Here is a 22,151-nt window from a genome sequence, read left to right on the forward strand (position 1 = left end):
GACCTACTAGAGAATGGACTTGAGGATAAGTGGAGAAGGAAGGGTAAGCTGTGACAAAGTGAGAGAGTGGCATGGACATATATACACTACCAAACGTAAAATAGATAGCTAGTGGAAAGTAGCCGCATAGCACAGGGAGATCAGCTCGGTGCTTTGTGACCACCTAGAGGGGTGGGATAGGGAGGATGGGAGGGAGGGAGACGCAAGAGGGAAGCGATATGGGGACATATGTATATGTATAGCTGATTCACTTTGTTATAAAGCAGAAACTAACACACCATTGTAAAGCAATTATACTCCAATAAAGAGTTTAAAAAAAAAAAAAAAAGTCTGAGGCAGCTCATGGCCTGGCTCTAGCTCTGCTGGGGTGAGTCAGGATACCATCAGCCCTTGACCCTGCCAAGCCTCAGTCCCTTCTCTATTATGCCTCCTACTTAGGCTACTTCAAACGCAAACAGCTGCTGTCTCCTCAAGCTCTCAGTGCCCTGATCCATCAACCACCCCCTTGATGAGTGCTGGAAAGTTTGCTTTGTGGTGCAGACTCCCCAAGCAAGCAATGAAAATGCCTGTTCAACTTTACTGATTTTGGGAGAATAATTGACTAGTGCCTTTCCTCCCCCTGCTGCCTCTCTGAACTATTTTCACACCAAGGCCACATTTCCCACCGGCCACTCCCAGGCAATGCCTGAGCATGGCAGAGGCGTTCTGCCAAGATGTGGGGATTCTCTAATACGTGGTGTTGTTTGAGGACTCTTCATTAGCCTGGATGAACCTTTCTTGAAATCACATCACAATACAAAACTAGACTCCTCTTTCCCATCCACTTTCTTTCTCTCTCACATTCCATAGATATCAGACCTACGTGTGGCCTGAAGCCTCTCCCCACCTTCTCCAGCTCCTTCTCCCAATAAATCTCTTACATGTCTAATTCCATCTTGGCATCTGCTTCTCAGTAGGCATGAACTAATGCAAGTGATACTGGAGGTGGTCTGAGAAACAGGTGGTAAGATAAGAACATGAGACTGGCTTACTCGTCACAGTAAGACAAAAAGGATGCTATCCTGAATGGTAAGTGGAGCATAGATAGTTCCTGACACAAGTTGGCAGCTCAGGTGCTAGAGAATTCACTAGTGGTTACCTGGGAAAATGTCTGAGTGGAAGGAAATATCTTTGCAGATTAAACAATCCAGACATTTGAAAGATGTGAAGTAACAATAAGAACAGTGGAGGTGACTACTTATTTCTAAGTTGTTTTGATGTCCTACAGAGGGATGACGAGAAACTGAGCCATTAACAGGCGGTTAAGAGCTGAGTGTGAGAGCCAGAGCATATCTTTGGTAGCTCACTAAGAGGTCCTTAACCCCTGAACAGAAGAGCAGACACAGCAGAGCAACATCGTAGAGATCTAGAGATCTGACAGTTGAGTGTCAGAGCTCCAGAGATGCTTGAATGCTCACTCTGTTAGGCTAAGAACACTGGCTGGGAAAAACTGAGTCCCTGAAATATGATGGCATCAGGCCATCTGGATGGATGCCCCTAAAGACGCTGGTTCTGCAGAGCCCCTTCCGACTGTTGGAACTGTGTGTCTTCTCATTTGGGGGAAGGGTGAGAATTTCTTTACTTGTGAGGAAGATAGCTCTATCTCATTAGGAAGAAATAGGGAGTGGTACGGTTGTTGCCTGGGAGTTCTCACGGGTGTACAAGAGTGTATATGGACCTGAACAGCTTCCACTGGTGACCCCACAGCCCTTGCCTGGGCCTGGTGACCACCTCGCTGCAGTTGCCCTATCGCACTGGAAGTGGCACCCCAACTCCGTCTTCATGCCTACCCACCAGCTTCAGCTTACCTACACTCCAAAGAGTTACGTCCTACTGCCTGACAACGGCAGACCAACTCTGACCCAAGAAACCCAGCAAACATCTCAACCATCAATTGCAACCACACCTACCACAGTGAGGTCTGAAGCCTGGCCTTGGGGACGGAGCCTCCCTTCCAAGCTGTTCCTTTCACGGGTATGCTTCCTTAGTCCGAGGGGTTCCTTTAGAGTTCTTTTTGCATCCTTATAGTTATTGCATCCCTTATATGGTTTAATCATTATTTATATTAAAAATCCCTTGTTCATATTACACTGTAGTTTCTATTTCCTGACTAGACCTAGACTGATACAAGTATCCAGAATGTACATCAAATAATCCAGAATATAAGATTAAATGAGCAAACATTGATTGTCCACGCCAGTATATTTACATTTAATATCTTGGTAAGGATCCCAGGTGATGCAACAAACTCACTGCTAGAATAGCTCTTAGAGGCTTCTAAAAAAACTATGGCCAATGCTGAGAGAAATGGAAATGCTTGGGTTGCCTTGCCTGATGGTAAAGGAGGAAATAAAGAGGCTAAGGGAAGTGGACATGCTGGGATGAATATATTAAAAGGCCAGAAGATTATGTTCTACAGTGAAGTCTAGAGAACAGAACGTATCATTCACTAAGGCCATTAAAATGTCAATGGTGGGAGGGGTGTGAGCAACAGTAAATATTCATGGTGGCCCTTCTCTGTAGGCTGGGCTCACTGTAGGGGAGGCAATCATAGAGCTGAGCTCAATAACATTCAGCCCCAAAGTACTAGAGGCTACATGGGGGTACTTACCCACCAGAAGCCAGTTACCATAATTACTACATGCAAGACCAGAGGGGTAGCCAAGAGGTCTTGATGCACGGGGAATTGCAGAGATGGTTAACATAACATGGCGGCGTCTGTAGGGGCAAAATAGACCACTGAGCGACAAGGATGCTGCTTTACTTCTACAATCAGAAAAAAAGTACCAATCCCTTGCTCAGTTTTCAGATCCAGAATCCCTTCACTTGAAAGGGTCCCTTGAAAGAAGAACACTACAACACTGCTATAAGGACATATTGTAATGATTTTCCCTGTTCTTCCCCAGTGGGATCTATGGGCATATACTTGGGTGACTGGATATACTGGGGAAAGGGGAATACCCAGACATATCGAGGCTACTGGATTCAGAGTCTGAATTGACAGTGAATCCCAGAGGCCCAAAGCATCATCATGGTCCCCCTGCTAGATTGGGGGCTTATAGACAACAGGTAATAAATGCAGTTATGGCTAAAGTCTGGCTTACAAGTTTTAGAGGCCTAGCCAGTGGTCATTTCCTTAATTCTCTACCTTATAATTGGAATTGACATGTTAAGCAATTAAAGTAACCCCCATATTGGGTCCTCAGCTTATGGAGTAAGACCTATCATAGTAGGGAAGACCAAATAGAAACCTTTGAAACTGCTCTTGTCTCAAAGACCAAGACAGTAAACCAAAAACAATATCACATACCAGGAGGGATGGTGGAGATTAGTGCCACTATTAAAACCTAAAAGATACAGGGATGATGTTCCCAGTTATATTTCTGTTGAATTTGGCAGTCTGGTCCTTGCAGAAACTAGATGTCTCCCACTAAGCCTTGGGCATCTTCACACAGAAACAGAGCACATGTTGTTATTTTGTTGTAATGATTATTGGGCACTCAAATTTCATCATTTGAACTCTAATTTATCACTCAAGTTATTGAAACTTATAGATCATATCAAATTAGAACTAGAGAGAGCAATATGGGTATGATTTTAGATAAAGAAGATTACCTTCTGGACATATTATAATCATCCTAACTGTGCTCCATCAGCAATACACTCCACAACATTCTCCAAAAAGGCACATTGCTGCTTGGTGCTTTACTGCTCCAAGCTCCTGTACACGGACTATTATTCACCCTATATTTTGCCAGGTATACTACAGCATCTATTTTAAGACTCAACACAAGAGCTACCTTTTCCGGGAAGTCTCCCTGAAACCCCATCCACACACCAGGCTAGTTTAGAGGTCCTTTCTTGCTGCTCCAGTAATATCTCCTGAAGTTTTATACTTGCCAATAATCTCTCACCTTGTTTTATCATTGCCCATTAATATATCTGTCTCCCCACTACGCTGCGAGCTCAAGGGCAGGGATTGTATCTCATTCATCTTTGAGCCTCTGTGATTTAGAATAGTGCTTGGCACACAGTTGGCAGCCCATAAATACTTGATGAATGAAAGAATAAATAATTTAATAAATTTAAATATTCTGTGTTGATGTTTGGATTGAGTACCAGTTCCTCAGAATGCAGCACTCTATGAGCGATTTCTTCCAGAACACATTAGACTGTTTCATGAATGTGTATGTAGGCACATTTCCAATTTATCCTTTTGAACTGGAACAATACCCTGCTCCAGACCACCCAGCAAGAACCAGTCTGTGCAGTCACTGCTCTGTAACCAGACTGAAACATCAGCTTTCAGTCTATTCTGGATGGAATCCTCGGCACAGTCCTCTCCACAGAAGGTCAGATGACCTATCAACAGCAGAACTATTGACTGGGGGTATGGCCGGAGCCTGGCACCTGGCTCACTTTCCACAGAGGGGCCGAGTCTGCCAAAGGTCCCTTTAGGTAACACGGTTCTTTACTCTCCGCTTAAAGCATCACTTTACCAGGTTCCACAGAATTATGTCTACCGTGTGCCAGAGAGAAGAAGGCTCTAACACGGCAGTGTGGTCAGTTGTAGCTCAACCTCAGAAACTACCTTAGGTCAGATCTTGTATTACTTCTCAAGCCACACAAGCCTGCTCTTGCCATCTGGAAGGAGCTGCTGCAATCAAAGCTACAGCCAGGATCCAAGTGTCCTGCTTATAGAAAGCCATGCATTACAGCACAATTAACATAAGTGATTGAACCTTCAAACATCTCTACACAGCAATGAATATGGTGGTTACCCTTTTGTACCTGCTTCCACTGTCTGATTTAGTCTGCCCAGGTTTGAAGTGTAAAAATATGAGACATCAATAAATCCAGATGTATGTCTTAACCAGTGCAGAAAGGATCCAACTATACATTAGGACCAAACAACAGCACCATCATTGTTCCATCCTTCATCATTGTTCAGGGGTGGGAGGGAAAGAAGGAGGAAGGTGGCTGTTGAACTACACTAACTTGTATTCTCATCCAGGCTCTACCACTTCACAGCAGTGTGACTGTGGACAAGTCACTTCATCTTATTAATCCTGTTTCACTGCCCATAAAATGGGACAGTCTGTTTAACTGCAAAACTTGAGTTCTTTTCATCATATCATGCTGCTTCCCATTATAAGACATGATCTTTGCCCTTGGATAGCGAAAAACAGAAAAACAAATAATTAAAATACAATCTAAACACCTCCCAGTTGCTCATGGAAGGCTTGGCCCAGGTTTCCAGGGAAACATCACTGGTTTAAGATTTAGAAACAACATAAACCAATGTCTTCCCCAGTCTCTGATACAGAACAGACTATGGAATAACAATATCATGACCACTTAAGTTCAGCTGGATCAAAGCTACCCACTTAGTCACCCTTCTGGGAGCCCCTACAGATACCAAAATCCACAGATGCTTAAAACCCTTATATAAAGTGATCATAGTACAATGAATACAGTTGGCCCTCCAGACATCTCAGCATAGTTGATGACAAAATAAATCTTAACTCCACTAGTTACTTGACTGCAGCTTCTCATCTACACAGTTGACTTTATAATACATACCTCACAGGGTCAGAGTGAGAATAAAATATGATAGTGTATCCATTCAAAAACATTCCACAAATAATTATTAGGTAACCATTCTTAAGGAGTCTTAAGTGAATGCTCATAGCAGAGGCCTGACACAATATACTGCTCTATAAATAGCAGTCAATAGAAATAGAATTCTGATAGCTAGAAGGATGTTCAACTGTATAAAGTCACAAGGGAGACATTCTGAACCCCTTGTCTACAACAAAATGCTGTGCCTATGGTCCCTAATAGTCTTTATTACACAATTTTGTGGCCATGGGCACACTCATAAATATTATTTCAAAGTATTTTAGTTCTAGAGGACTCCAAGGATAATTTATACCAACCCACAATAAAAAGCTCCCACTGATATATATACTTTTAATGCCTCCTATGTATATCATTTCTTTAAACTTAAGAAAAAAGAAGAGCATTTAGTTCCAAAACATATTCCCCCAAGTTGGATGATACTACTTATTACCTATGCATGGTTTTAGGTATATCAACCTAAACTGCATTTTATAGAATTTCTTCTGGCTGAGCGTCTGTTTTTCTCATCCCACATTGAGTAAGTTATCAGGTCTAATTTTGAAATATGAGAGCTATTATCCAAAATGCACCAATATTTCCAGGTGCGCTTTATGGAAGTGTAGAACTACTTCTCAGAAGCATAAAAGTTGTTGAAAAATGCTTTAAAGTGCCAACAAGTTAGACGTCTTATGAGTTGAGCAGGGTCAGGCTCAGAGGAGTTGAACCCCGAGGTCCATTTGCCCCAGCCCCACAGTCATGATGGGTCTGATGTCCAGACCTCTGACAGCTTACAGTCAAAAGGGAATATAATACATTCTATTTTGAGGGTTAAAAGCTCTACTTTACTCATGTAAGCATTTAAAATATACCACACGATTTTAACTCCATTTGGCACTTTATTGGTTTATACCCTGCAAGTCTTAAAACTAGCCCAGGCTCTCTCAAATTCAGAGACGATCTGGAGGAGAAGAAACAGCTTCAGGCAGCCTTTATATTCTAATACATTTGATCTGCAGAGCTTCAAGCGGGAACATCAGTGATCTTCTCTAGTGATCAGACTTTTGGAAAACTCACATAACTGTAAGTCATGAGACTGATTTATGGCAAAATCCCAATTCAGTGATTTACTATTAGAAGTACAGTATACAGCTTATGCACAGGTAATCAGTGCATTTATACGAAGGACAGGAAAGATGTTAGGAAAGCCTACTTAGGGAACCCGTCATGAGGAGAAAGCAGTTTGCTTATTTTGTATCTTTTATTTCTTTAACCAGCATTTACTGAATACCTAAAATGTTCTGGGTTATATGCCAGGTGCTGTTCAGAAAAAATAAAATAAAATAAGACAATTGCTTTGATTCATGGAGCATTTATACTATGTCAAATATTTTGCAAAAATGATCTCATTATCTCATTTAATTATTACAAAAATGTGAAATGTTGCAAGGCCCGCTTTAGCAAATGAGAAAGTTGAGGCTCAGAGAAATAAACCTGTACAATTACACAGCAGTAAGTAGCAGGACTAGGAATCAAATCCAGATCTATTTTTCTGCCAACTCTAGCTCTTTCCATCACATCATGCTGCTTTTAATTTAATGCAGGGGTCAGCAAACCAAGGCCTGTGTTCAAATCCAGCCTATAGCTTGCTTCTGTAAATAAAGTTTTATTGGAATACAGCCATGCTCCTTCATTTATGTTTTACTGTGACTGCCTTCTCTCTACAGGAGCAGAGCTGAGCAGTTGCAACAGAGACCATATGGACTACAAAGCCAAAAAGTATTTAATATCTGGCTCTTTCACAGAATAAGTTTGTTGAACCCCGATTTAAGACATGATCTTTGCTCACAGAAATATCAATCTAAAGTGGAAGAGAGACAGGAAAACAAATAATTAAAATACAACTTAAAAGCCTTCCTAGTACACATATGGCTATCTTAGCCTGGTTCCCAGGAAGACAAAACCTGAGGCAGGTTATGTGCTAATGCTCTATTAGCAAGTGCAATCCCAGGCACGAAGTGGGAAGTAAGGCAGGGAAAAAGAGGAAGCAAATACTAAGTAGTGCATTACCCAGATTGGCCAGTCTCTGAAGAACACATAGGTGGTTGTCAGCCATGTGGGATATTTCCAAAGAGGCTGTTGGGAACAACTGCATCTCAGAACAGTCCTCACCCCTCAGGGGAAGCTGAGACCACCAATGGTATTGGAAGATGAAGTGAACTGCAGAACCGGTGGAAGCCATCACTGTGGCTGCTCAGGCTGGAAAGCGACACCAGAGACCCAGGGGATAAAAATGTCGAGCAAATAGGGATTGGTGCACAAACTGGTCTAGTACAATTCACCCCGTGCACCTCTCAGATCTGTTCTCACCCTTTACTATAACCAAATCTTATACAAGAACAAGATGTCCTCACTTCCTCCCTGAGAGAAAAGGTGTCTCATCCTTGAAATTAATGGCCAGTTGTAATCTCCTAAATAGACTTCAACAGGATTATCAATCTAAGCTATAATCACTGATGCTGCAGCAATTGCTCTTGGAGCCATAGTTAATAGGGATAATCTCCCTCGTCTACCTCATTCCAGACTTCCCTTTCCCTTGGCCAGCATTGTACTAACTTAGTGGAATTAAGCTGATGATCATTCCCAAGGGGTCTAAACCCTAAATTGTCTTGCCATGGTTGATGCAATTACCCATTCACACTTAACCCTGGCCACAGAAGCACCAATATACAATCCAGTGATTTTCTTGGGCATCAGACATAGTTTTTCTAGACCCTCAATTTTGTAGTCCCCATACAATTCCTCATGGTAATTAAGGCTAGTTATCTCAGCCTTTGTTGGGTCACTTTGTTGGTTGATGCTTAATTCAAAATGGCCAAGTGGTAATCACAGCTTCCAGTTCAGTGGATCTTGCTTTGTCCCTGAAGGAAGTACCCCACCATCTATGACCAAGGAATATAACTCGACAGAGCCTAACGTTACAGGAAGGGGAATCAGAAATTCCATAAACGGACAACTGGGAATGATGGCAAATAGGATCAATCTTACTCCCACCTTATATTAGTTTGGATCATTGAAGAAATATTCCCCTCCAAAATGGGATTATTTGTATAAGTTATTCATTAGGGGAAATGCCTGTGATGGATAGAGGGAAAAGGAACAGGAATAGGCAGTGAGAGAGTACAATGCAGGTCTGATATCTATGAAAGGAGATAGGGGAGGCATAATGCTATCCCTGTTATATGATATGCTTTTGATTCTTCCTGCTGCTAGAGATCAAAGGAAAGCATTCCCCCAAATTAATAGCTGCATACTAGGTGTCAGAGTCTTACTGATGCCATGGCAGCTGAGAGTGAAGCTACTAATGCCCCCCTACCATTACCACACATGTACATTAAATATACTGTAGTCCACATTCATCAGTTGTGATCCATCTGGGTTTTCTGGAGGTCTAGTAGGTAAATTAATGGAGACCTGATGAAGACCACTTAGCATCTTTTAAGTGTGTGATAGCGCTGCTAATATTTTCCATACCTCTTAGAATGTTATACTCCTTCTGGCATGCTTATCCTGGCCAGGGAGAGTAGGGGATTAATTTCAGGGGCTTTCAATGGGTCCTTCTATGTAAGAATTCTATCAGCTGCTAAGTATATATTTGGAGTATAACCATAGGGTGGATCTATGAAGCCACTGGACTCATGATGAAAAAACTTGGGCTAAAAGTCCATATATTATCTGACCTCTATAAATCCCCACTCTACCCAGACAACCAACATGGTATTTCAGGTCTCCTAGTATTAGTATCATCTCAGCCCTCATATTTTACAGTACTTTAGAAGCCTGGGTATTCCACAGAGGACAATTACCTTGACCACAGGGCCATTAAGGGAAGGACCTGTCCCACTGGTCTATATGTCTGTTTTTGCCACTACCATACTGTACTTGAGATGGCATTTCAGGTTCTTTTTCAAAAGGACTGATCTCTTTTTTAATATACTCTGGCTCTGTAAACTATCCTATATCTGGAAACAGGGTAAAGTACCATGATTTTTCCACTGCTGAAACTGACGTTCACCTTCTGCTTGCTGGGTACCAGTTGTTTTTATATACAAATAAACACCCAGGTCAACTTCCCCTCTGTATTAGCCCTAAGAAATCTGTACTCTATTAGCCATCACCATAGATCTCTGAATCAAGGCTCACTTGTTGCCACTCTTGTCTTTCTACCCATTATCGTAATTATGTCCCCTTACTTTTGGTGGCCAATGCTGTCACCAGCACCTGTTATTATAAAATTCCATCATTCCCAATAATATTGGGGATCCAAGTTCCATAGCCAAGCTTCTCAAAGATATTTGGAGTCCCCTTCAGCAGTGCATTTCTTACAGTTTTAGAGAATGGGGTTTTCTCTGTTGCCTCTCTCGGAACATAGGTATTCCACACAGTAAATCCATCTATTCTAAGATTTCCACTACACTGAGCCCTCTGACTACTTCTTCAATCCTCTGCCAAGAAAGTTCCATTTACTGTAGGCCATTGCTATGTCCAAGTTTCAAGGAGTTATCTCAGCAAATTATTAAGACCAGAAACAGACATACTTCCAGAATACTGAGTCCTGAGTCACATGTGAGATGCCCATGACAATGAATTCTCTCTTACTCATATATTGCACCTACCCCTAGTTAGCCCCCTCAATATCCTAATGTATTCCTATGTTCCTACTGATATGTGTGTATATCCTGGAACTACAATTCTTTTGCGATGTAAGTGCTTCTTCTTGAAGCAGGCTTGTACTTCCCTGCTCAGCCTGTGCTAAAACTTGACCCAGGTTATTATCTGGAGGCAATAAAATATGGTGAGGGGCAGACCTTGATGACAACAAGCATCATCTTCTGAGGCACCTACTTAAAGTAAGATATATAATTGAGTACTTTCCAGGTAAGGGGAGGTGTCTGCAAGAAGTAAGGACTTGCTTCTAATGGCCAGAGAATTCAAGAGAAATTGGGGGTTAATGATTCTCAGGCTCATGCACACAAATGTTCTTATTCTAATTTTCAGGATCCTAACTTTTTCCCTATCAGAGCCATGAGTTAGATATAGAAGAACTATTGAGGCTGTACATTTAGTTTTCTTTGCTGACTTACCACCCTTATACTCAGATCAAATGTTTGAATTTCAGCCTAGTTAGTCTCGCAGCTGCAGGAGATGAAAGTTTTTCTGAAGCTGCCGTGAGGTCCTTTGGCTCTTACAGCAGGACACAGGTTAACAATTGTCTAGAGCCTATAATTTTTTTTGCAAGGCTTCTGATGACGTCAAAAGCAGCCACCCAACAACATAATCCTTATGATTATCATTGTTCCCATAATGTTCAAGTAGAGAAGACACAATGTTCTTATACCATGTCATTCACCTGTACTTCAGCTCAATTAACAAGAGGCGAAAGCTTTAATAATTGTAATGCCACAGGAGTTGTTACTACAACCCTTTTCACACCAGTTACTTTATCCTATATATTCTACAGCGATGCGACTCAAAATGTGGTCCATGGGCCAGCAGCATTGGCATCACTTGGAGATGGTTAGAAATGCAGAATCTGAGGCCCAGCCGAAGAATACTGAATCAGAATCTGCATTTTGTTGAATTCCCCAGGTAATTCTTATGAACATCAAAATGGTCCAATTTCATTTTTTTCTTTTTTTTTTTTTTTGCAAGTGAATATCCAGTTTTCTCAACACCATTTGCTAAAGAGACTAATTTCTCCATTGGATATTCTTGGCTCTCTTGTCAAATATTAGTTGACTGTTTATGTGAGGGTTTATTTCTGGGCTCTTAATTTTGTTCCATTTGTCTGTATGCCTGTTTTTGCCACTACTATACTGTTTTGAATACTATAGCTCTGTAATATAGTTTGAAATCAGGAAATGTGATGCCTCCAGCTATGTTCTTCTTTCTCAAGATTGCTTTGGCTCTTTGGGGTCTTTTCTGGTTCCATACAAATTTTAGGATAGTTTTTTTCTATTTCTGTGAAAAATGCCATTGGAATTTTGATGGAGATTGCATTGAATCTATAGATGGCTTTGGGTATTGTGGACATTTTAGCAATATTAATTCTTCCAATCCATAAACATGGGATATCTTTCCATTTATTTGTGTCTTCTTCAGTTTCTTTCATCACAGTCTTATAGTTTCAGCCTACGGATCTTTCACCTCCTTTGTTAAATTTATTCTTAAGTATTTTCTTGTTTTTGATGCTATGCAAGTGGGATAGTTTTCATTATTTCTTTTTCAGACAGTTTGTTGTTACCATACAGAAATGCCATTGATTTTTGTATGGCTTCTTTCACTTGGCATAATGTTTTTAAGGTTCATTCATGTTGTAGCATATATCAATACTTCATTCCTTTTTATGACCAAATAACATTCCATTATATGGATATACAACATTTTATTTATCTATTCATCAGTTGATGAATAATTGGGTTGTTTCCACCTTTTGGCTATTATCAATAATGCTGCTATAAACATTCATATGCAAGTTTCTGGATGGGCATATGTTTTCATTTCTCTTGGGTATATATCTAGAAGTGGAATTGCTGGGTCATGTGGTAACTCTATGTTTACTCATTTAAGGAACTGCCAGACTGTTTTCCAAAATGGTTGCACACTATTTTACATTCCCACCAGCAGTGTATGAGTGTTCCAGTTTCTCCACATCCTCGCCATCACTTGTTATTATCTGACTTCTTTATTCTAGCCATCCTAGTAGGTATGAAATGGTATCTCGTGTTTTTGATTTGCATTTCCCTCATGGCCAATGATATCCAGCACCGTTTCTTGTGCTTTTTGGCCATTTATATAACTTCTTTGGAGAAATGTCTATTCATATTCTTTGCTCAGTTTTTAATTGGGTTATTTGTCTTTTTGTTACTGAGTAGTAAGAGTTCTTTACCTATTCTAGATGCAAGCCCATTATCAGATATGTAATTTTCTAAATGTGTATAGCATTTTATTTGCATGTTTTGGTAACTCTCTACATGATCACAGTCTTCTTTTAGACACATTTCCTGCATTCAAGTTAACGTCAAGCATGCTTTATAATTAAATCCTTCAAATTAAATGCATTGGATACACATTCAGTATCATGCTTTCCCTCATCAACATTGCTATTAGATTCACAATACTATATGCACCAACACATGGAGGTGTTGTATAGTAGTGGCTTCGCAGGGGAGAGGGAGAGCTCTAGAGGTAGAGAGCCTGGGTTCTACCACTGCCTCCACCACTTACTAGCTGTGGTACTTGGGATATTACTTCCTAAGGTTTAATTTCCTCATCTGTAAAATGAGGCTAATGATAATATATACTACATAATAATGTGATAGTGATTAAACTAGGCTAATGTGGTAACAACTTGACCATAATTTCAGACAAAAATAGTGGTAGCTATTATGTATATTATTGTTGTTATTATTGTGTTTACTCTCTTCCAAGTAATCTAAAGATTTTATGTATATTATTTAATTTAATGCTCAGAACAATTATATGAAGTTGATATTATCATAAATATTTTCCTTTTCTTAATATGCAGACACAATCTTAAAATATTATTATTATATAGCCATAAAACACCACACTCAGTAACTACTGCCTACCTAAGTATAATTACTGGATTAGAATATTTGTAAGACATATTTAAATTTTATTTCTCAAAATCCTGGTTTGTTTACCTAGTCTTGTAGATTCATTATTTAAATATAGTGTGACTTAAAGGAATACTTCATTTGTTTAATAAAGAATACTGACAGAGTTTGTTTTGGCTTCCTATTAAATTCTTTAGCAAACATTCACATTTTTATTTGAATAGATTTTTGTAGTCTTTCCTCAAACATGTTTTAATGATTTATATTCACTCATCACATTAATGAAAGAAATGTTGACTGGTTAATTTAAATGTTTATTTTTAAAAGTGACCAGAGGAAAATATTTCAGGAGATGGAAATTTTGGAACAGCACATATTTAAAGAGAAAGAAGGAAAAAGCTTTGTGGTATGTAGTATTAAATTCCACTGTCCCTGAAAACAGTCATCAAGCCTTTTATATTTGCTCAATTTATAATTTATAGATGGCACTGGAGTGCCAATTATAAAAAATATTTTGGAGGACTGCTGGAAGTTTGTAGAGGCAGTTTTTATTGTTAACAGATGCATTTATGTATAGGCTTTTTGGCCTTGGATAAACAGTGTATATGCTCAGATTCAACATTATTTATTTGAGCACTAAACACAGGTGAATGCTATCACAATACTGATATTTCATTTATTCCTAAGAATAATGCATAGAGGTAGGTTTTATTATTACTCCTATTTATACAGAATAGGAAACAGAAGTTCAAAGAGGTTGCATGTCTTGACAAAAGTTCTTCAGCTTCAAATATTTAAGAAAAATCTGTTCTATTGTTTTTCCACCAGGAGGTGAGGAAGTCTTAATTAGTGAGGAGAGTGGGTTTTTTTTTTTTTTTTTTTTTCCATCTTTCCAGGAATTCTTCCTTTAGGAAAGTCTCTTTCATCCCCAAATAATCTGATCGTTTCCTCTCTGAAGTACTATAGCAGTAGTTCTTCAAGCATGATCCTGGATCAGCAACAGTGTAGAATTACCTGGCAACTTGTTAAAAATGCAAATATCCCAGACCTACCAAAGAAGCCCTCCTGATGACTCTGATGCACACTGAAGTTTGAGAATCATCACTCTACAGAAATTGCTCTCTAAATAGTCTCTGTCATTCTTAATTCCAAATCAGTGAGTTTAGTCCTCATGAAACTTTACTCTGTGGCGGCATTTAATAGAATTCACCACTGTCTCAATCTCAGAACTGTACTGTTTTCTAGAACATGTTGTTATCTGATCACCCATTCTTATACATCCTCACTACCTCTCCTCTTTATTCCTATATGAGATTTCCTAAGGTTCCTAAATTCTCTTTTCACCCCTCTTTAAGCTTTTGATTGTTCATTTCTTCAATTCCCACAGACCCAAACATCACACATATACTGCTGACTTCCAAATACCTATCTATTCCCTAGACCTTTCCATCAGTTGAATTATTTAGTCATTATCTCAATATATATTTGATACTGTGCAGTGGTCATAGTCAAACACCATTTGTTGGGGATACCACAGGAAAAGAGATAAACACAGCCCTTCCCCTAGGGAGCACATAATTAAAATTTGTAAATGCCTGTAGAACATTAAACCTTGATGTTCTTTAGATCTTATCTCAACACAATCTGATTGATTAAAATCCCCTTCCTCCCTAAAGGTAATCTTCCTTTTGAGTCTCATGGCAGTTAAAGGTGTCCTCAGGCTCACTGAAACTGTAACTGACTCCCTTTCTTTCATCCCACATACATAGATACAACCAACCTTTGTCCAGCAAGTCTTCTTGCTTCTTTAAAAACGTGTCTCACAAGCATCCGCCTTCCTCGTAGCCAACGTCTTGGGTCCTGTTCTGATCTATAATGCAATAGATCGTAGTATATATTATACTGCAGTAGGTTCCTACCTTTTTTTTCTATTCTTTTTCCCATTCAATTTTTCTTTCACAGAGTTGTCTGACATTATTTCCCTAAGATTAGATATTTCGTCATATCCTTGCCCTGCTTAAAAACACACAAATAACAAACAACACACTTCAGTGTCTCTCAATTGCCCACAAAGACCAAACTCTTAAATAAACCATTCAAAATCCATCTAAATGGGCCTTCAACTTCCCTTTACAGCTACATGCCTCCACCTCCTTGGGCTACTTCACCAATATGGCACCCACTGTCACTCTGCTATGGCTCTCCTGAGCTATGTCCCTACGTGGAGTGACTTTATCAACAACTTCTTCCTCGGGTAACATCCCACATCAGGACCCAGCTCCAATGTTACCTTTTCTGTGAACATTTCCCACCCCTCCTAACAACCTTGCTCCCAAACCAGACAAAAGTAATAGCTTCCTCTTTAACGCTCCTAGAATATTTTGTGATGGCACTAATAATGCCCCCCTGGATTTTAAACAACTTGAGACTGAGGATTATATTAGTTCATACACGGACGCCTGGCATCCAGTTCAGTGCTTGGCACGTAAGTAGGTGTTTAATAAACAGAGGTGGAATTGATCTAACCCAATTTTTATACTTTTGGTTTCCATGTTGCAGCCATCTGGAAGCAGAAAAAATTTAAAGGAATATAGTCCTAACTTTTAGATGCAGGCACACTGAAAGTAAGAAGTGGTAGAGCTGACAAGGAAAACAATCTTATAAGCACAGTCCTCATAAACAAGTAGTTGTGGTCTCCTGGATGATGGCACGTATAATCATAGCCCTGTGTCGTGATGCTTGTTAATCATAAAGAGATTAAATCACATTTTGAACTCTCTGTTTTAAGGATTAGGGAAATAAAGTGTGTTTTGTTAAATTAATACAAACATCAGGATTTTAAAATTGTATCGTTAAGGACTGGGTTCAGCAAATAAATAAAACACCATTGAAAACTATGGAATCTAATTTCCTTCTCTCACATCCGTCTGACACTGCAGCTGGGGCTGATGTGCCACACTGAGTCCATGGAGAGAGGGGCTGAGGCTCCACCTGTCCTGTTGCTGTGCTTTACAGGGCCTGCACTCCCAAGGCAGCCAAGCGTATCAGTGTTGGAGCCCCAGCAATTATGTCCACATTCCAGGGCTTTCCCTTTCAGGCTTCCCAGAAGTTGCCATGCCACCTCTGCTTATATGCTACTGTCCAGAATTTAGCAAATGACCACACCTTGCTACAAGGAAGCTGAGAAATGTAGTTTTTATTCCAAGGGTCATGAGTCCAACCAAAGATTATGGGTTCTAATACTAAGGAAGAAGAAGAAATGGAGGTTGCAAAACAACCAGTCTCCTTTTAACCAGTATTTTAAGCTTCTATTTTCTGAAGCATTCACCTATATTAAGTTTCACATTCTCATTCTCCAATAATGACCCATAAAGGAAGCATCACTGTATTTGAAAGATTAGTGCCCCTCCCACATCTGCATTTACAAAGTGTCAAAATAGAAAACAACTTTGAGACCATGCACTCCATTGAAAGTCCATAAACTGTTATCAGTTCACAAAGATCAAAAACAAAATAAACACTTAAAAACTTACAGTAATTTGATATTTCTGTGACATGCAAGCCCACAATCAGTAGTATACTCATCTCGTTGAACAGAATGTAAACCAGTTTGGGTGTCATCTAATTCACCTGGTAAGTCACATGTGGCACAAGCTGAGTGTATGTCACGTACACCAGGACCATATGTCAATCCAAAATGGGTTGACATTCAAAAAAATAATCCTGCACAAAGAGTTTGAAACACTGGTTTACATCAATTTAAGGGAAACACTGGGGCCAGAACTTGGGGTTCCTGACCTCTGGCTCAGCACTGGCTGCTTTGGTCCTTTGTTGCTCTCAGATGCTGACACTAATTTCACCAGCCCACATCTCTGACCACCTGAGGGGCTCCAGAGCCATTCCCTAACCACAGCTCTAAACCCACTGTAGGTGCTTCTGAAATCTGATTGGCTTCTCTGTGTCTGAACTCCAGTGTTCACGGGATGGGCCCCGTACACCTGGGTTCCAAGGGCCGTTTCACCCCCAGCATTTGCCTCCCCTCCTACCTTACCCTCAATACTATTCTGGATCCTGCTCCAAACTGAATAAACTATAGAAAACTATGAGTCTATCTCTCATTGAGCTCTGAAAATCTCCATTACCTAAATGCCACTACTGCAGTGCTCCCCCTTCCTCAACACACACAGATGAGGAAAGCAATTTAGATCCAACCCACTCTCATCTGAATCAGTGATCAATGGTCACCCCTTACTGGTCTGACAAAGTTTCTGAATGACCAATTCACTGAGTTATTGTTGAATTTTTTCAAAAGATTAGTTTTGGTGATTGTTCGCACTAGTAGTTTTCACAAATGACTGGATAGGGCAGCTCAGTTATCAATTTCCCATGTGATGCACATTTCAGATGCTGAAGCAATTCTCCAGCACTCAGCATTTAAAATGTGGATGGATGAGCTTTCCTTTAAACACACTTTACAGCCTTTTCTATTTCTGCAGGTGTATGCCCTGGCCCTGCCTTCTGCTGGTGAAAAGGCTCTTTACAAACCATCTCCACCCTGGTAAAAGATATATACCTGATGGTTTCCTGCAATTGGTAATTTGGCAAATTGATTGTCAAAGAATTGATCTGGAGCCATCACCAAGTGCCACATACTACCGTACTTATGTTTCCATTCACGTAGCAAATGATTTTAGCAGCTGGAAGTGAACTTTGGGGGAAAAAACGGTCTCTACCAACATTACTGTTTTTACATGTACTTATGGTGCCAAACAACACACCAAAAAAACAATCGCCTCCACATCACCTCCACCCAGAGCCACAACAGTTTGTGTGTGGACGTGGGGCTGGGAAGCTACCTGCACAGCACTTTACCGTTCTAAAGCACTTTCAAATATACTGTCTCATCTGATCCACAATCAGTTAATGTGTTTGCCAGGGTCCACATTACTCTATTTCTTGGTTGAGGAAACAGAGCCTCCTAAAAGTTAAAGAACTTCCCTCAAAGTCATACAGGCAGTAAGTTAAAGGATCTGCACCAGAAACAACCTCTCAAGTCCTATTCCTTCACTTGACCCTGACTCCTATTTGGGCGTTTTTTTAAATCTTTCTGCATAAAAGAATACCAGCCAAATATTTTCACCTTCATTTCCTTTAGGTATTATCATTGGTTTGCCTCTGACCATGCTTTCCCTGCCCTATTAATACAGTTAATTTATTTTTGATTTTTCACACAGTTCATTCAGCTATAAACTACTGAAGGTAAAGGCCAGGTCTTCTCCACGGTCAGTATAGTTCATGACATATGTCTCCTGGCACTCAAGGGATCCCCATTTAGCTTCTCTCTTTGGCCAGAGCCTTCCTTAGGTGCTTTGAATCTGGCCAGTGAGCATTAACCAATCAAGTGGCTTCTAAAGTTCTGGCAGGACTTCTAAGACCTCCTCACACATAAGTTCAGGAATGAAAATAATAAGTCAGGCTATTTTAAACAATAAATGCAACTATTCTAAGAACAGACAGCACAAAGGTTTTTCTAGTCTCTTCGAAGACTAGTACTACAGATCAATGTGCGATGTCCATCATCTCTCTTTAAAAAGAGGAGATTTAGAGTTTTCTTCTCTTAACTATACTTCTCATCTGGAAAATCTGAGCGTACTGGTGTTGAACCAACTATCCTAAATGGTATTACAATATACTGTTCAGTGAGAAAGTAAAATGCAAGAGTGTGTTGGGAAAAGAACTTAACAAGAAGGCTGCAACCACTTTAGAAGTGTAAAACTCTGTCCACAGGGGAGTTGGGACACTAAAACTTCCATCAAAGCACATGAAAATGACATCAGTGGTCTGTTATCCCCTCATAAACGAACCAGACCCAGGCAAGGACGTTCTAGCAACGTCAACCCTTGTCAAACCCATAACAAAGTTTGACATCTGTTAAATCATTAAAGGTACAAATAAAATGTTAACCAAGACAGAGAAGGAAGGGAGAGTGCTGATAGCATCTATTAGGACTAAAAGTAAAAGGCCAGAAAAGACATGATTAATTCCTGGATTTTGGAATATCACTATAGCTTGTTGGCTAAACCTTCCCAAGTTCCAAGTCACTGGAAACTACTCTGGCAATAAAAACACTATGGAGATCTGTAATAGATGGATTTAGGGCTTTTAACACTGATACAGCTGTTTCCACAATAAGTGGAGATCCTTTGGCTCGTCACATCCTCATTTTCCTCCAGACACCTTGTTTCAATTCCATGGAATGTAATTCTCCCTGACCTCAAAGAGAACTTTGTCCTTGAATCAGCTCCGTAAAAGCAAAAACCAAATATTGGCCTATAGTACTCATCTTAGTTTTTATACCTGATTAGACAGTGCATTCTATTTTCTCTGTCCTTTTGAGTCTGGAGCATACTAGCCTTGAACATTCCCTTATACAGAAAAGAGTGGGGTTTCCCTTCAAAACCTGTAACAGAGAAAAAGCTAGGTAATCATCAAATTTACTTCTATTTTCCTGGGAAAAAAAATACTATGTTCCCCAGATTCCTTTGCAGGTACATGGGGCTTTGGGATTGCTTTCCTGTGTGAACAGAGGTCATAAGTGTCACTTCAAAGCTGAGGTCATTAAGAATAGGTGTGCTTTCCCCATACATTCTTTTGTTTCCATGGCAAACTTGGAAGTCAAGTTCCAAATGGCATAGCTACAAGGAGTCAGCCTGGGTGCCTGAGTCACCAACTGGAGGAAAGATGCCACCTGACCCACACGGGGCTCTTAAGTGAGAAGTAAACTAGTATTGGGTTATTCCACTGTTATTCAAGGATTGTTTGATATAGCAGTTAGCATTACTTTCCATGACTAATACGTAACTTCTACAATGTTGAAATTTTCTAAAATAAGTAAGCCTGAAACTTATATGATAAATGCACCATAAACAGATGGGGATGAATGTGCATTCAACTGAACTCAAGGAAACCTAACTGGCCTGAAGGGGACCAGCAACCAGCCTTCACATGTGGGTACATGGGTACTTCCTGCAGCTACAAGGAGGTGCACAGGAAGTACCATTCCATACCTTTGGGCCTGCCAGTCAAAGAGGGGACCTTTAGAAGGAATGGCCAGAGTGCATTAGCTCACTTCTACGGCTGTGTGGGTGAAGGCAGCGAAGGAAGAACCAGGAGAATCCACAGCAGGAAGAAAAGACAAGTGATCTGGACCATCCCAGCCCAACCCCACACAGGCAAGAAGGAAGCACTTTAGCAGGGCCTCCAACATCTAAGACCCAAGCATGTATGCAGGCCCAGCGATGGGAAGTTGGGGTGACTGTGGAGATAGTATCAGTAACTAAGGCAACAGGCAAGTTCAGCAACTTGGTGGCAGCAAGCAATAGTAGCAGAAGCTCTAGAAGCACCAGTTTTCCAGGGAGGAAATGCAGGAGCGCTGCACCAGCTGGCCCAGGCTGAGGCTCTGGGTGGGCCACAGCATGAAGGGCTGCTTGGAGGAGCTCCAGTTAAAGGTAAGCATAGAGGACGAAGGGAGGGGCTGGGTTGTAGGCTCAATGACCCAACTGATAGAGGAAGCAAGGAAATGCCTTATTGTGAGAATTTACTGTATCCTTCTCTCACAGCATTGTTCTAGAAAACAGTCTACTGGTTCTGCCTTCAGCCTTAATTCTGGAATCCATTAAAACCAGCAGAGGAATTCAGATTCATATACTTTAACAGAGTATAGCTGTCTTCTCACTCCTTCTTTCCCTTCCCCTGAGAGAGCTTCAGAGAGTTGGCAAACGTGGCCACGAAATCCATGCCACAGGAACAGGCAGGCCTCTCTAAACCCCTTCCCAGGGCCAGGTGGGCCCCACTGCTGGCTGCACACCACACTGCTCAATACCCACTATGCACCTAATTAGCTGGGAAAAAATCCATCACAAAAAGCCATCATAAAGCCTGCTTCCCTTCTGCCATATTCTGTGCATCTGCTAAGGAGAGAAGCTGGAGATTTATTCTGGATCATTTGGCCTGTACTCCACAAACAACAAGCACAAGTGTGCTTCTTGGAATCTTAGTCTTGGGGCCACCTCAACCTGAAACAAATGATCTGCTGTTCCAAATTCAGTCAATGCATAAACACCATGACGTTTTTGACCTTGGGATGCTTACAATCTTGTAGAACAGGTCACACACGCACATATACACCTCCATTCTTTTCTAAGATACAACTAACTTGGAAAATATAAAGACTTAGATACACTAGATTGATATTTAACCCATTATCAACCTGCAAGCTTTAGCAGGAGAAAGGTGAGAGTTTAGTGGGTACTGAGCAGGTGAAAGAGGGAAGAGAGACAAAAAGAGAGGACCTCTTGGAGGCCAACTGCCTGGATAGTCTTAGGTGGTGGATCCAGGACAGAGAACCTGTCTCCATAAAACCTAGAGCCACTACTGGATTCTTCGCAAGTACTCAGTTTAGAAGCTCTACACAGTAAGAGGGAGGGTGAGGGAGGATGGGGGAAAGGGGAGGGTCATCTTCTATTTAGCTCCTGCCCCAAATCCTCAATACTTACGAGATTACTGACTTTCTATAGTGACCTGCAAAACTGTAGTGCTCTTTTCCCCTCCAAAAAAATACTCAAGAGATCTATCTACCTTCTCCCGGAACTCATTCATGGCATGACTCACCTCATTATCAAGGTCATCCAGACAGCTGCCATCCCCACTGGTGACTAGGAGTGGCGCTGCTGTATAGAACCCACCTGTGGACCTGCAGCCTCAGGGACTGACGCCCTCTTACACTTGCTGGTTTAAGACAAGGTCCATCTTACCAATACCCCCTTCTCTCCCCAGAAAAATACTACAGGTAAG

The 22,151-nt window shown here is 40.7% G+C and overlaps 1 long non-coding RNA gene across 1 annotated transcript in view; it reads right to left on the minus strand.

Annotated features, from left to right (window-relative positions):
- The window catches only part of LOC309635148, a 136,646-nt gene that overhangs the window by 105,670 nt on the left and 8,825 nt on the right, over window positions 1-22,151 (minus strand). The window contains exon 2 of the long non-coding RNA XR_014248661.1: window positions 15,079-15,168. This is a non-coding gene — a long non-coding RNA (uncharacterized lncRNA). The remainder of the gene's footprint in view (window positions 1-15,078; window positions 15,169-22,151) is intronic.

Source organism: Balaenoptera borealis, assembly GCF_965194805.1.
Source record: "Balaenoptera borealis genome assembly, chromosome: 9".
Lineage (NCBI taxonomy): Eukaryota > Metazoa > Chordata > Mammalia > Artiodactyla > Balaenopteridae > Balaenoptera > Balaenoptera borealis.